Source organism: Protopterus annectens, chromosome 3.part1 (assembly GCF_019279795.1).
Source record: "Protopterus annectens isolate FY-2018-M chromosome 3.part1, PAN1.0, whole genome shotgun sequence".
NCBI lineage: Eukaryota > Metazoa > Chordata > Ceratodontiformes > Protopteridae > Protopterus > Protopterus annectens.
Window position 1 is genome coordinate 1,438,626,735 of NC_056732.1, and position 13,712 is coordinate 1,438,640,446.

Here is a 13,712-nt window from a genome sequence, read left to right on the forward strand (position 1 = left end):
GTTGAAGTCGCTGAGAATTAAATAGGCATTGGTCAGAGGTGTAGCCTGCTATTTTTGCACCTAGTGCCATCCCCTGATCTTGCATCCCCCCAAAAAAACTTTTCTCCAAACTTGAGGAGTAAAAAAAAGCTCTTTACTTCATTTAAACTGTAGCAAGCAATTGCTATAGTTTGTACCACAGATGGAGTGCTACAAAATAAATTGTTGTTTTCTTTGTTTAAATTGTATCGAACTACCTGCTACATTTGCAGCAAGTAGTTTATAACGATCAAAGAGTGCTACAGCTCTCAAGTTTGATTGCAAAAAGAAAGAGAGAGAAAAGCTCAGTTTAGACCTAAGAGAAAAAAAACTCTTTTCTTCTTTTAAACTGCAGCAAACTACTTTAGCCATAGAGGATGATCAGTAGTAAGCTATGAGCTACGGTGATCTGTAGTTCAGTAAGCTGACCCGGGCAGATCCATTTTGATGGGTTATTTTCCCTAATGTACACTGATATTGTACTACTGTGTCAGAAGGTGTGATAGACACAACATCCAGGAACAGAAGGGGTGCTGTCTAAGGATTTGAACCACATCTTGTTAAGAACGCATACACGGATGCATTCTAAATGTAGGTTCGCCTTGAAGTCAGATACTATAATGTTACGATTCTTGACATTGAGTAGTGCGACCTTGATATCAGCCACTTTAGTTTGGTAGTGGAAATGTTTATCAGGTTGGGATGTTCATTAGATGAACTATGCCTAAAAAGGAATACTGGAGGCAGCAAGGGCTTTGGCTAGTAGTCGGAAGTCCTTCAATGAGACATGTAGACTGTCCTTTGCAAAGCAAGTTGGACTGTTCATCATTTCATCCTAGGAAGATACACAGCTGATGCCCCTGCAATGACACCAGCAATGTAACCAATTGTCAAAGCTAATTATATCACCACTCTGGTTACCTCCTCCCATATCTTACTAAACTTAAACCCAAAAGTCAGTTTCAGGATAACCTAGTCCCTCCTAAATTCCTTGCCAAGTTTATTAATTCCTTTGATAATAGAGTCTCCAAACACCAAAGCCATTTCCTCTGTCCTTACACTGGTTGTCTCTTCTTTGTCTTCTTCTAATTCACCTCCTGTTCCCTGTCCCTACTCCTTTTCCTTACACTTTTTTCCACTCGGGTCACACTACTCTAGCCTTGCCCACTATCCCTGCCAGTTGGCAATATCTGTCTCACTGCTGTCTCAGATCCCTTTCCTATCCTCTTTGTATTCTCCCTACAAGCTTTGCCAACTGCTGTCCACCTCTGGCTTCCACTTCTCTGACTCCTCTCAGTCCCTTCCTCCTTCTTCTGTTGCTCTGTCTTCCTTCTGTCCATTGTCCCATAGTGTACACCATTTTTTTGCCCCTTCCTCTCCTGTGCTACTATGTCCTGATCCCATTGTGTTCTTCTCTGTCAGTCTGTTGCCTGTCTCCCACTATCCTGGTTCCTCCATGCCTTTTTGTGCCAGTCGGCCATCTCCATTACCCTGTCTACTTCATCTCTCTCCTTCACTCTACCTTGATCCCTCTTTGAATGTATTGGCCAAGATGTCTCCCTAATAATATGCCCCCTACCATTTCCATCACCTCTCACCACAGCTCCCATACCATTCTCCTGAACTCCTCACTTCCTACTCCTATCTTCTGACACTACCCACTTCTACATTCCCCCAACACACCTTTCAATCCCACCACTAGGCAACAACTGGCACAATACATCCATCTCTCATCTTCATTCCTGCTCCCTCCCACATCTCCACACCCCACCACCACCCTTCCAGTGGTTAATTCTGTTGCCATTGAATAGCTATTTTGTATAATATAGAGGCAAAGACATTGTACACCATAGCATATTCTCAGTGAAATGCTTCAAAAACAGCAGCAGATTTTTTTGCAGCTTAACAGAACACTATAGTGCTTATAAGCTAATATATTTATGTTGTCAGAAATGTTAAATGTTCTTTAACATTAAGCTCCTCTGAAAAACAACAGTTAGTGGAGCATAGAAAATAGGATCAGTATTCTAGGCCTTGGACTAATCAGTAGTAGGAATGATAGAATCAGGAACATGAGAATGTCCGAAGTTTAGCTGGCATAATAGCCTACCAACTTTAAAATGTAAAAGCAGGATGAGTGGAGTTGAGGGGACAATCACAGCAAAAGGAATTTCCCCAGAATGAAAATGAACTTTTTACTATTTATGTGGAATGGATTTGACTGGGATCTGCTGAGTTCCAGTGTTAATCTCTTCTGAATTTATGAGGGACAAAAAGTGAGTGAGATTATCTGAGTTTTAAAGAAATGTGCTCTCCTTGTCTACGATCCTCTTTTTAACATGGGGTTACTTAGCACAATCACCTCTTTTCCTCTCCTCTGAACCCACAATTCCTCCTCCAATTAGCTGTGGCCAGCAATATCCTTTATTTTATGAATGCGCATACATGTCTCCTCCCAATCGATCACCTGTATTTTGTCTGGTTTTACAGTTTTCACCGTAACATCTGTTGTTAGCTGCAAAAGCCTGTCTGACTTGTTATTGTCAGTAGGTGATGCATTTTATCTGTCCTAAAACTCCCAATTTATTTATTTATCTATGTATTTATTCATTCATTCATTTATTTATATATCTGATTTTCTGCAATTATCAGGTGACCCTTCTTCCTTCCATGATTTGACCATTCCATTTATTTCCCACAGGAGACGACCATTTATGTGAGAATACAGAGAAGATTAGCATGGCCCCTGTGCAAGGATGATATGCAAATTCATGAAGTGTTCCATATGTTTCAGACTTCCCATACATGTCAAAGACTCCCCCATACATGTCAAACAGAGCACCTTGCTGACCCTCTTCAAGCACAACCTTGATGAGTGGATGGGAAACCACACATTTGTCCCAGGGGTTCCACCTGTATCCCTCATTGACATGAGTGACAGGTGCTGACTGAGCTCTTGGCTAGGCTTGCAAGGGCCCCAGGGCCATTACCCTAGTAACTTCCTAATCACCAAAGCAACCATCAGGGTTCTAGTTTGTTTAGACTCATCCACCACTACCCTTTCATTTTCTAAACTGTACCTTTCAGTAAGTAACACTGCTGTTATAAATATGTGCTTCCGTGCAAATTCTAGTTAGAACAATATGCATTGCTTAATAAGAACTGCACGCTGTTGCCTTACACAAGATGTCATACCCTGGCCACATCAGATGGAGTACCTTCTGGCATGTCAAGGCAGAGCCACCACCATCATTCACCACAGAATGGGTGCGCAGGCATTGGTTATTTCATTGCCATTACCCTGAATATTCTTCCAGCATATGGGAAACTATTTGAAGCCAGGTTGTATGGGTTGTAGTTAAGAGTTTTACCAATCTGTGATACAGAAATGATGTAACATTCTGGCATTATGAACTCATAAACACACACAAGTGCAAACGCATGCACACACACACACACACACACACACACACACACACACACACGCACGCACGCACGCACACACACACACGCACGCACGCACACACACACACACACACACACGTCTGTCTCTCAAAACAGTTTCTTCATAGAAATGTCTACAACAATTCATTATTTAAATCAAATAAAGCAATTAGAATCAAGAATGTGGGCCAGAAGGCATGCTTCAAATAACCTACCACTAATGCTTAACCACTTTCTTAACCATTAAAGTCACTTTACTCTCTAACAATTGCCTTCTTGCCAATTTGTAGGTGAACATGGAGTGAGTATTAAGAAGTGGTCCTCATTCATGAGTCCTATAACAAAGTGAAACTCTACAAACTTTTATTCTAACTTTTCTGCCAACCTGAGAAGGAAAGGGTGCCTAGCAATTCATCACTAGTCTTTGCTTTTCTGGGTCTTTCATTGTGATACTGGTCAGTAAACTCATTCAACAGTCCAAGCACATTGTTGAGTCATAAACCTTAATTTAGATCAGAAATGGCCTCATTTGCAGCTATTATCAGTAACATTTGGTCAAAGGATCATTTAAAGGGGCAGAACAGTGGCACAGTGGACTGAGTTGTCACCTCACAGCAAGAGGTACTCTGGTTCGTTTCTCCAGTGGGGTGCTTTCTTAGCAGAGTCTGTGCGTTTGTGTGCATTTCCTCCAGTTTCTTCCCACATTCTAAAGACATGCAGTAGGTGGATTGGACACTCTTAACTTGGCAATGTGTGTGGTGTGGAAGAACTACCACATCAGGGCTATTCACCTGGCAGTGTAAACTTTGGCTTTAGATGATTGTCACTGTTGAAGTGACACCACAACCTCAAGTGCAAAAATGGGAAAAAAGGTGATGGATGGATCATTTACAGCTATATTTTCTTAGCATTCATTGTGGAATGATATGTCATTGGAAAAATATGAAGGCATAGAGGGAGCACCTATATTGTCAGTTCATTTCCAAAAGATAAAAAGTTTACCATTGGACTTGAATGACTTTAGTAGGCATGTTAAGTTAAAATAACATATTTATAAAAATATTTTAAAAAATTTTAACATAAGTGCAAAAAATTCTTTGCACCTTTGTTAAGAAAATGTCACTGTTGCCAGAAAATTGCCATGCAGAGAAAATATTATGTTTGCCTGTGATAATTTAGACTGTCATGTTGTAAATTCCTATCCCAAATACTTGTTTTTCCTTGATGCTTCATCATATTGGGTGACTTCAACTACCCGAATATAGACTGGGAACATTACTCAAGCCCTAACTTTCTAGCCCAACGGTTCCTGGAGTTCATAAATTCAAATGCCATGGAACAGCTAGTCACTGTTCCCACAAGAGGAGAAAATATACTAGATCTCATTGTCACAAACATGGGGACAAAATGCTCCACACCGGAAGTATATCCCTCATTGGTGAGATCTGATCATAAACTAATCTCACTGGAAATCCACATCCCGCCCCCACCCCAAACAAAAGACCATAGTGAAGAACTTCTAAAGCAAACTTCACACTACTCAAGACTGGTGTGGTATCCTTCAAGGCCCCTGAGCCAGAGGAAACCACAACCCAAGCTGCGGAAGCCCTTACAAATGCCTTCTATGAACACCTCCAGGACTGCATGGATCAGGCAATCCCAAATAAAACCAAGACTCTTTCCACAAAGGGCAAACGTCCAGTCTGGTGGACCCCAGCCATTAACAAACTTTACAATAAGAGGAGAAAGCTATTACATGATAGAACAAAATCCATAAAAGGAAGTCACCCCTGATCATTATTAGTAAAAAATACGAGCACTCATAAAATCAACTAAGGCCAATTTTGAGAGAAAATTGCCATGGATTCAAAGGAAAATCATAAGGCCTTTTTCAGCTATGTTAGGAACCTGGGTGGAAACTCCCAGATATGCTCAGAATTAGTCCAAAATGATACAAAAATCACTGAACCCACAGACATTGCCAACATACTGGCAGACAGGTTCAGTGCAAACTTCACCCCTCTCCCCCTAAAGGAGAGATAACTATCCCAGCCAAGTGTAGCCTCCGAACATCTCAAATGCGCAGGTGAAAGCTGCTCTCTCTAAAGCTAAAAACACAGCATCAATGGGACCGGATGGTGTCCCCGGCTGTGTGCTACACGAGCTAAATGAGGAATTAAACCCGCATAAGGCAGCTGTTTAATCTCAGCCTTACCACAGGATACGTGCCCAAGGAGTGGCGACGGCAACTGTGGTCCCACTCCACAAAGGCGCCTCACGGACCCTGGTAATTACCGCCCATAAGCTTAACAAGTCTAGTCTGCAAAGCTATGGAGAGGATCATAATGGAGCTCATAAACAAAGATATAGGGGACTTGCAGACATTGGACCCGACCCAGTTTGGCTTTGTCAAGGGAAGATCATGCCTTTTGAACTTGGTTGACTTCTTCAAACAGTCACCAAGGCCATTGATGAGGGAAAGGCAGTCCATACAGCCTACCTTGACCTTGCAAAGGCTTTGACACAATACCCCACTCGGTATTGTAGAAAAACTTACCAGCTTAAATGTAAACCCATATGTCACAAGATGGGTTGCAAACTGGCTTAAGGACAGAACCCACAGGGTTAGAGTTGCTGGCGCTGTGTCAGACTCCAAGCCGGTCACAAGTGGTGTCCCACAGGGCTCGGTCCTTGGCCCCTATTGTTTGGCATCTACTTCTCAGAAGTACAGGCCAACATGGGAGGACTTTGGCTGACAAAGTTTGCAGACGACTGCAAACTGGGCGCCATAGTGGAAGGTGCATCGGACATGGATATCCTTCAGAGGGGACTCATGGAAACAGATAGCTGGTGCCAGAGCCATGGCCTGAAGTTAAACGCCACAAAATGTATAGTCATACCCTTCGGGAAAAACAAGGTAACCCCAAGCTACCATATAGGTGGCAATCCACTAAGCACAGAAGAGGTTATCAGGGATCTGGGGACCCAGGTTGACAGTGGCCTTTCTTTTGACACTCACATTGCTAAAGTGGTTAGAAAGACCTTCTACATTGCCCACCTGATCATGAAGGGATTCACATCCAGATCTAGTGAGGTCATTGTTCCACTGTACTCTTCACTTATCAGACCAATGATCGAGTACAATGCCCCATTCGGGATGTATCTCACCCAACATCTGCAGCAATTGGAGAGACCCCAAAAGTTCCTCACCAAAAGGATAAAGGGACTCCAAAATCTGTCGTATGCTGCCAGATTGAAGAAACTCCAGCTCTATTCAGTCGCATACCGTCTGCTCAGAGGTGACATGTGCCTGACATACAAGGCCATGTCCAACCCGAATTAATGGACATGCTCCACCTCAAAAAATCCAAATCCACCAAAACCACTAGAGCAAGCGACTTAAACCTTAGCACGGCTATAAATAGGACGTGCTGGAGGGATAGATTTATCACTCAGAGACTCCCTATGCTGTGGAATAAAATCCCGGTCCATGTGAGGCAGAGCACCTCGCTGACTCTGTTCAAGAGAAATCTAGACCTGTGGATGGGAGATCGTAGGTTTACCCCGGGAATCATATCTGTGTCACTGCTGGACAGAGGCACAACAAACTAATGGGCACAGTATTTTTTTCATATAAGGGGTGGCGTAAGCCACAAAAATTTGGGCTAGGCTTATAAATGCCTTAGGGCAGATAGCCTAGTATAAACCTATGAACCTATGAACCTATGATATAGTGGCTACCACTGACACTGCAAAAGCTGAGGATGTTTGCACCAGGCTGTTGGAGGTTCTCACAGGTCATTTAGCTATTGATGCTCTCTGTTTGAAGACAATAAATCACACCTTGAGTATGCAATCTGCAGTCCTTTCATTGCCCTTTAAAGTCATATATATATATATATATATATATATATATATATATATATATATATATATATATATATATATATATCCTCATGTAGGAACATTTAATGTCTTTTATGGGTCATATTTCTTTGGCTAGGGGCCAAACAAAAGCTGAAGCAGCACAAGAATGGAAATTGTATCCATGCTGCAACAGCTCCTACAACAGAGGTGTACAAGAGAACGTGGAAATGCAAGTTTTAGAAGCAGCTTTATCAGTTGCCATAGCAATGTTTGTGACATCCGCACAGCTGCCTGGCAAGGCCAAGATTTGACTTTCCACTTCCTAAACTGTAGCCTGCTACTTGTCCTCTTTCTAGGCAGCTGCTAGACTAAGGCTCTGACAGAGCAACTCTATTCTTTGGAGGTGGAAGTGGATGGAGGAAGATCATTGTCCATGCATGGAGGACCATCACTTCAGACAGTGGGATTCTGCAGCTGGTGGAAAGGGACATACTCTATAGCTATTAACCACCATTTCAGACTGACCCCATAGGTTCATCTCCTTCAAAAAGCAGCTTCTGGTAATGTAGTTCAAAGGGAGGTCAGTGATTGTAGTCTTAGTTCTTTCTCATCCTTAAAAAGTCAAAGGGACTGAATCCATTAGGCCAGGTTATTATTTACAAAATGTTCATGATTCTGACTTTTCAAGGCCTTTCTATCACTGCTTCATAGCCAGGGATGATTTCATGCTCCAAATATACAGGATACCTACCAGCACTGCTTAATTTGCCCTGCACATCCCAGATTCAATCCATTCAGAGTGATTCATTAAGATTTTCAATTTCTGACACTGCCCTTTGTGTTCTCAGTGACAATGTGTACATTTACATAGAGCTTAAGCATACAATGTAACAGCTGTATTCCAATGGAATGCATACATACAAAGATACATGCTATGTATCAACTGCTTTACTGGACTGAAGGTTGGCTACAATGCAATTTGTTTTACCATCCATTTGATTATTTAACATGATTGTATATATAACCACACTGGATACCTCTGGATGGCTGTTTAATGTATCCTAGTAGCAACTTCCAGTAATGATCATCTCTTTCGGTGGAAAATGTATTGCTAGAGGTTGGCATAATGGGTAAGGTGTTTACTTCATATACATAAATTATAAAGTTTCATTCTGAACTCTGGGTATTAGCCAGATTTTGATAGTCAGCAGACTGATATGGTTTCTTACAGAAAGTCATCCTCAAAAGATTTTTAGACCATACCAGATGTTCTTCGTGTTTCACTGTTGCAGTCATTACATTTGGGTAATCTGCTGGCAAGTTGCCCTCAGTCGGCCTGAATATCAAAGTCTTCGGTCCTGCGTCAGTTGTTGTCTCCTCTTCCATGACGTCAGGTCATCAGGGGTAGAAAACATGCAGCCGATGCCATTTTCTTCAGTCTTTCTTGCCACATGGTGCCCGAAGCAGAAGCGGTTCGCAAGTGCCGGTCGGCCGACTCCTGAAATTTTCACATTCGAGTTTCAGAACCGAAGTCTTTTACTAAAGCTAAGTACCCCATTGGGGAAACTTTTTCTTGCTCCCTACCGATGTCAGCAAAAGTTAATAATTGCATTACTTGTGGGAAGCAAATACCTCATAAGGGTTTTCATTTGTATTGTATTCCTTGCCTAGGCCCAGATCATAACGTGCCTTGCTGTCGGTTTTGTGCTAGATTTAACCAACGCACTATTAAGCGTCGGTATATCTTTGCTTCAAAATATTCTGGAAACAGATTTAATTACCCTGAAATGTCATCGGATAGCAATCCGACTAACGGAGTTCACAAAAAATTCAAAGAAAAGGACAGAGACAGACCGTCGAGGTCCAAAACCAATAATGAAGCTTCTCCTAAGTCAGTCGCCGGTTCACCGGTACTCAGTCAGGCACTTTCACAGCCCCTGATACCCGCTACTTTTGAGCCGCAGGCCTCTACCGAGACCCATGCAGAGTCCGGTATGCCACGAGATCATCAGAGTATTGTACCCGCAGATGTCTCTCCCTCAGATGGATCCGGAGCCGCTGAGCAGGCACCGGCTTCTGAGGGTGTTTTCAGGCCTCAACATTTCTATATAAAACTGACGCCAGCTTCAAAAACAAAAACAACTTCAAAGGCTAAAAAAACCAATGCATGAGCCATGTGCTCAGGCCCCTATGCCTAAAAAACAGATGATCAAAATGGCTGAGGACTTAATTACCTTGATCAGGGGTTCACAACCCCCTCCTGATAAGAGGCCTAGGCAAGACACTGATTATGAATCTTCAGATCAGGTTTCTATTTCTTCTGATTCCTCATCTGATCAGGAATTTTCTTTATGACCCTATGAGGATTCAGATGCAGAAGAATCCATCCCATCTGCATCTCCTCCTGAAGATTATTCTTTTGGAGAAACCTTGCATACTTTAAGGGAACATTTTCATTGGGAGATGCAGGATTTCTCGGAATCAAAAAAGAGGCTTAGGGATTTCCTTCTTCTTCTTCCTCAGCATAGGCCTTTCCCTATACCTCCTGTATTAGACATTGTAGATGATGTGTTTTTGGAATCTAGCATGGCTCCTGATTCCCTGCCTCCGGCTCCTAGTAAGCCAGACAGATATTACAGGGTTCCTGACTCCCACAACTTTTTATTCAAAACTCCTGCTGCTGACCCTGAAACTATCTCACAGGGTCCTAAAGGTATAAAGGCCTCTTCAGCCAAGAATCCTGCCCCCTCTGATAGAGATTCCAGGATGCTGGATAGATGGGGAAAGAAAGTTTATACGTCCGCAACTTTGGTAATTAGGGCCTTAAACTGACAGTTTCATATGCTTAAATATCAACAGCATGTTATGGGATTATTGAAACAGAAAATGATGTTGATTTCTGAATGTGTGGAAAACAAAGAATTACAGGAATTATTGCATACAGCAGAACAGGTTGAAAAACATACTTTGCAATGAGGTTTTGATTCCTTGGAGGCCTCTTGCAGGCCCGCAGTTACTGGATCTGTGATTAGAAGGCATGCCTGGCTCAAAGAGCAAAATCTGCCTGATCATGTTAAAGCTAAATTGTTGGATGCACCTTTACAGCATGATACTCTGTTTGGTAATAAGGCAGAAGAGGTTTTAAAGAAAATGGATGACAAAGCTAAATCTATGCAAATTATAAAAGATTTCTTACAAGTGCAGCCACCCAGATTCAGTAGACACTGGCCAACAAAAAATTGGTCCTTTCCTGTGTCCAACAGAGCCCCACAAGGCAAATCCAGGTGCTCAAAAGGCTCTAGATACCAATCACAGGGTTCTTACAGGTCAAAGCAATGAGGTGCCTCTACCTCCAAATCTGGAGGAAACAAAGCACAGTCCTACAGTAAGCAGTCTCAATTACTTCCCTCTGCCATCACCAAGCACTTATCTTTTGGCAGCCCCCTTGGGGGGAAGATTAGCACTTCATGCTCAAAATTGGCAGTTAATAACCCAGGACAAGTGGGTATTAAACATAGTATCCCAGGGGTACAGATTTCATTTCCATACGTTGCCAGTTCCAAATGGTTGGCCAGATCTGCCACAAAATCAATGGGCAGAGGCACAGAAACAAGTTATATCCCTCATGGATATGGAGGCTATTCAACCAGTACCAGAACAGGAAAAAGGGCAAGGGTTTTATTCAAGACTGTTCCTGGTACCCAGAAAAGACCATACTTGGAATCCAATATTGGATTTATCGATTTTGAACACATTCTTGGACATCCCAAAATTCAAAATGCTGACTTTACAACAGCTTCTGCCCATGCTGGGCAAGAACGCTTGGTTAGTGACTCTAGACTTAAAAGAGGCATACCTGCATATCTCAATAAAGGAATCGTGCAGAAGATACCTCCATTTCAAGGCTGGTTTCATGCGTTACCAATTCTCTGCACTGCCCTTTGCCTTATCTACTGCACCCAAGGTCTTTATAAAGTACCTGGCACCAGTAATTGCATTCTGCAGACAAAGAAGCATACAAATCTATCCTTACTTGGACGATTGTCTCATTCATGCAGAAAACAAGGACATTCTTCTTCAACGTCTGGCATTTGTAAAAAGACTTCTAACATGCCTAGGGTACACAATAAATGAAAAGAAATCTCAACTGGTACCCTCTCAAAAAATTACATTCCTGGGTGCAAGTTTGAATACAACTGCCCAGATGGCTTACCTTATGCCAGACAAACAAAGGCAACTGACTATTTACTTTAAACAGATGGCAACAAAAACCCAGTTATCTGCAAGACAAATTCTACAGGCTTTGGGGTTCATGGCATCCTGCATTCCACTAATTCCATATGCAAGACTGCATATGAGGAAACTACACTGGTATCTAAAAAGTTTATGGAGTCAACATTGTCACAGTCTGGAAACAGTGATCCCTGTCATTCCCTGCCTACAACATGAGTTTCCTTGGTGGGCAGAGAGATGTCACCAGAACATGGGATGATCATTCACTCTATCCCCTGCCACCCAAACCTTAACTACAGATGCATGAGACTAGGGTTGGGGAGCCCACCTGGCGGAGAGATGCATTCAGGGCATATGGACCCCAAAACAAATGCATCTGCATATCAACCAGAAGGAGATGTTAGCTGTTCAGAATACCCTGACAGCCTTCAAGGATTTACTTCATCCAGGACAACTATTGATAAAGACGGACAACACCACAGTGATGTGGTACATAAACAAGCAGGGGGGTACACATTCCTACCCCCTTTGCAGACTAGCCATGGCATTGTGGGACACAGCCCTGACTTACCAAGTACATCTTCGAGCTCAATTCCTGCCAGGAAAACAAAATACTCTGGCAGACGACCTAAGCAGAAATCTTATGGACCCTCACGAGTGGAAACTGGACCCACAGGTCTTCAGCATGATAGAGAAATCGGGGAGTCCAGACATAGATCTATTTGTCTCTCCCCAAAATTATCAACTGGACAAATTCTGCACAAGGACTTATCACAGATAAGCGTGGAAAGTGGATGCCCTATCCTTCAGCTGGAAAAATCTATCAGTCTATGCCTTTCCTCCTCTGCCTCTTCCAACCAAGGTCTTACTAAAGGTCATACAGGAAAAAACAAAAATGATCCTAATTGCCCCGGACTGGCCTCACCAGCACTGGTACCCAATTCTAAGGAATATATCTCAACTCCCTCCTTGGTACTTGCCTCAAATACCTCATCTACTGTCTCAGCAGAGCAATCAAATTCTGCACAATCAGCTCCAAACTCTAAACCTGGCAGCGTGGCTGATCATGTAATTATTCAAACACCTCTCAGTAAATCTGTGATGGATGTCATTTTGGAAGCCAGAAGGCCTAGTACTAGAAAATCTTATGCTGATAAATGGTAGAGATTCTGTGCTTGGAACCAAGCACAAGGAACGGACACAGCAAAGCCAAATATTCCTCAGATTTTACAATACTTAACTTAGATGCTTGACAAGGGCCTATCCTTTTCATCAATAAAAATCCATGCCTCTGCCATCATGGCTCATTACAACACAGAGCCTCCCATCTTTTGTCATCCTCTGCTAAAACACTATCTTAGAGGGGCCAAAAATTTAAGGCCTCCCAGAAGATCACCAGGTCCTGAATGGGACCTCAATTTTGTGCTGGGAAAGCTCACCCTGCCTCCATTTGAACCAGCTGCTACTGCGGATATAAAATTTTTATCTTGGAAAACAGCTTTCCTTCTGGCAATCACTTCAGCAAGAAGGGTTTCGGAACTACAGGCCCTCATGGCTGTGGAGCCTTTTATTACATTTCATCCGGACAGGGTGTCCCTCAGGACCAATCCTTCCTTTATGCCTAAGGTGGTATCCAGTGTGGCTCTTAACCAAACTATTCACCTGCCAACTTTTTACCCAAATCCGCAGAACAAGGGGGAGTGGATTCTGCATTCCTTAGACATATACAGGCAACTAAGATTCTACTTAAACAGGACCAAATCTCTAAGAAAGTCTGAGCAACTACTGGTGGTATTTGCTGCAGGATCAGAAGGGAAGGCTATTTCAAAGCAGACTATTTCAAAGTGGATAAGCCACTGCATTCGTTTCTGCTACTTACATCATGGTAAACCAGTGCCCAAGGAAATCAGGTCACACTCCACCAGGACTGCATCTACCTCAGCAGATTTTCTCAGAGGAGTTCCAACCAAAGACATTCTAGAAGCTGCTACTTGGAGCTATGTTCATACATTTACAAAGCATTATCATTTGCCTCTCTTTTCTAAGTCCAGGGCAGGCTTTGCCACTGCAGTTCTGCAGGACCTTATAGCCGCTCCTAATGCTATTTAGCTCCATCCTCCCATCCATAACTTTGGGATTCTACCCAAATG

General features: G+C 42.7%; 1 protein-coding gene and 1 pseudogene across 1 annotated transcript in view; both read left to right on the forward strand.

The window, feature by feature from the left end:
• Positions 1-13,712, forward strand: part of ITGA8 (integrin subunit alpha 8) — a 1,841,490-nt gene that overhangs the window by 1,595,003 nt on the left and 232,775 nt on the right. The window lies entirely within an intron of this gene.
• On the forward strand, positions 2,710-2,809 carry LOC122798998 (annotated as a pseudogene).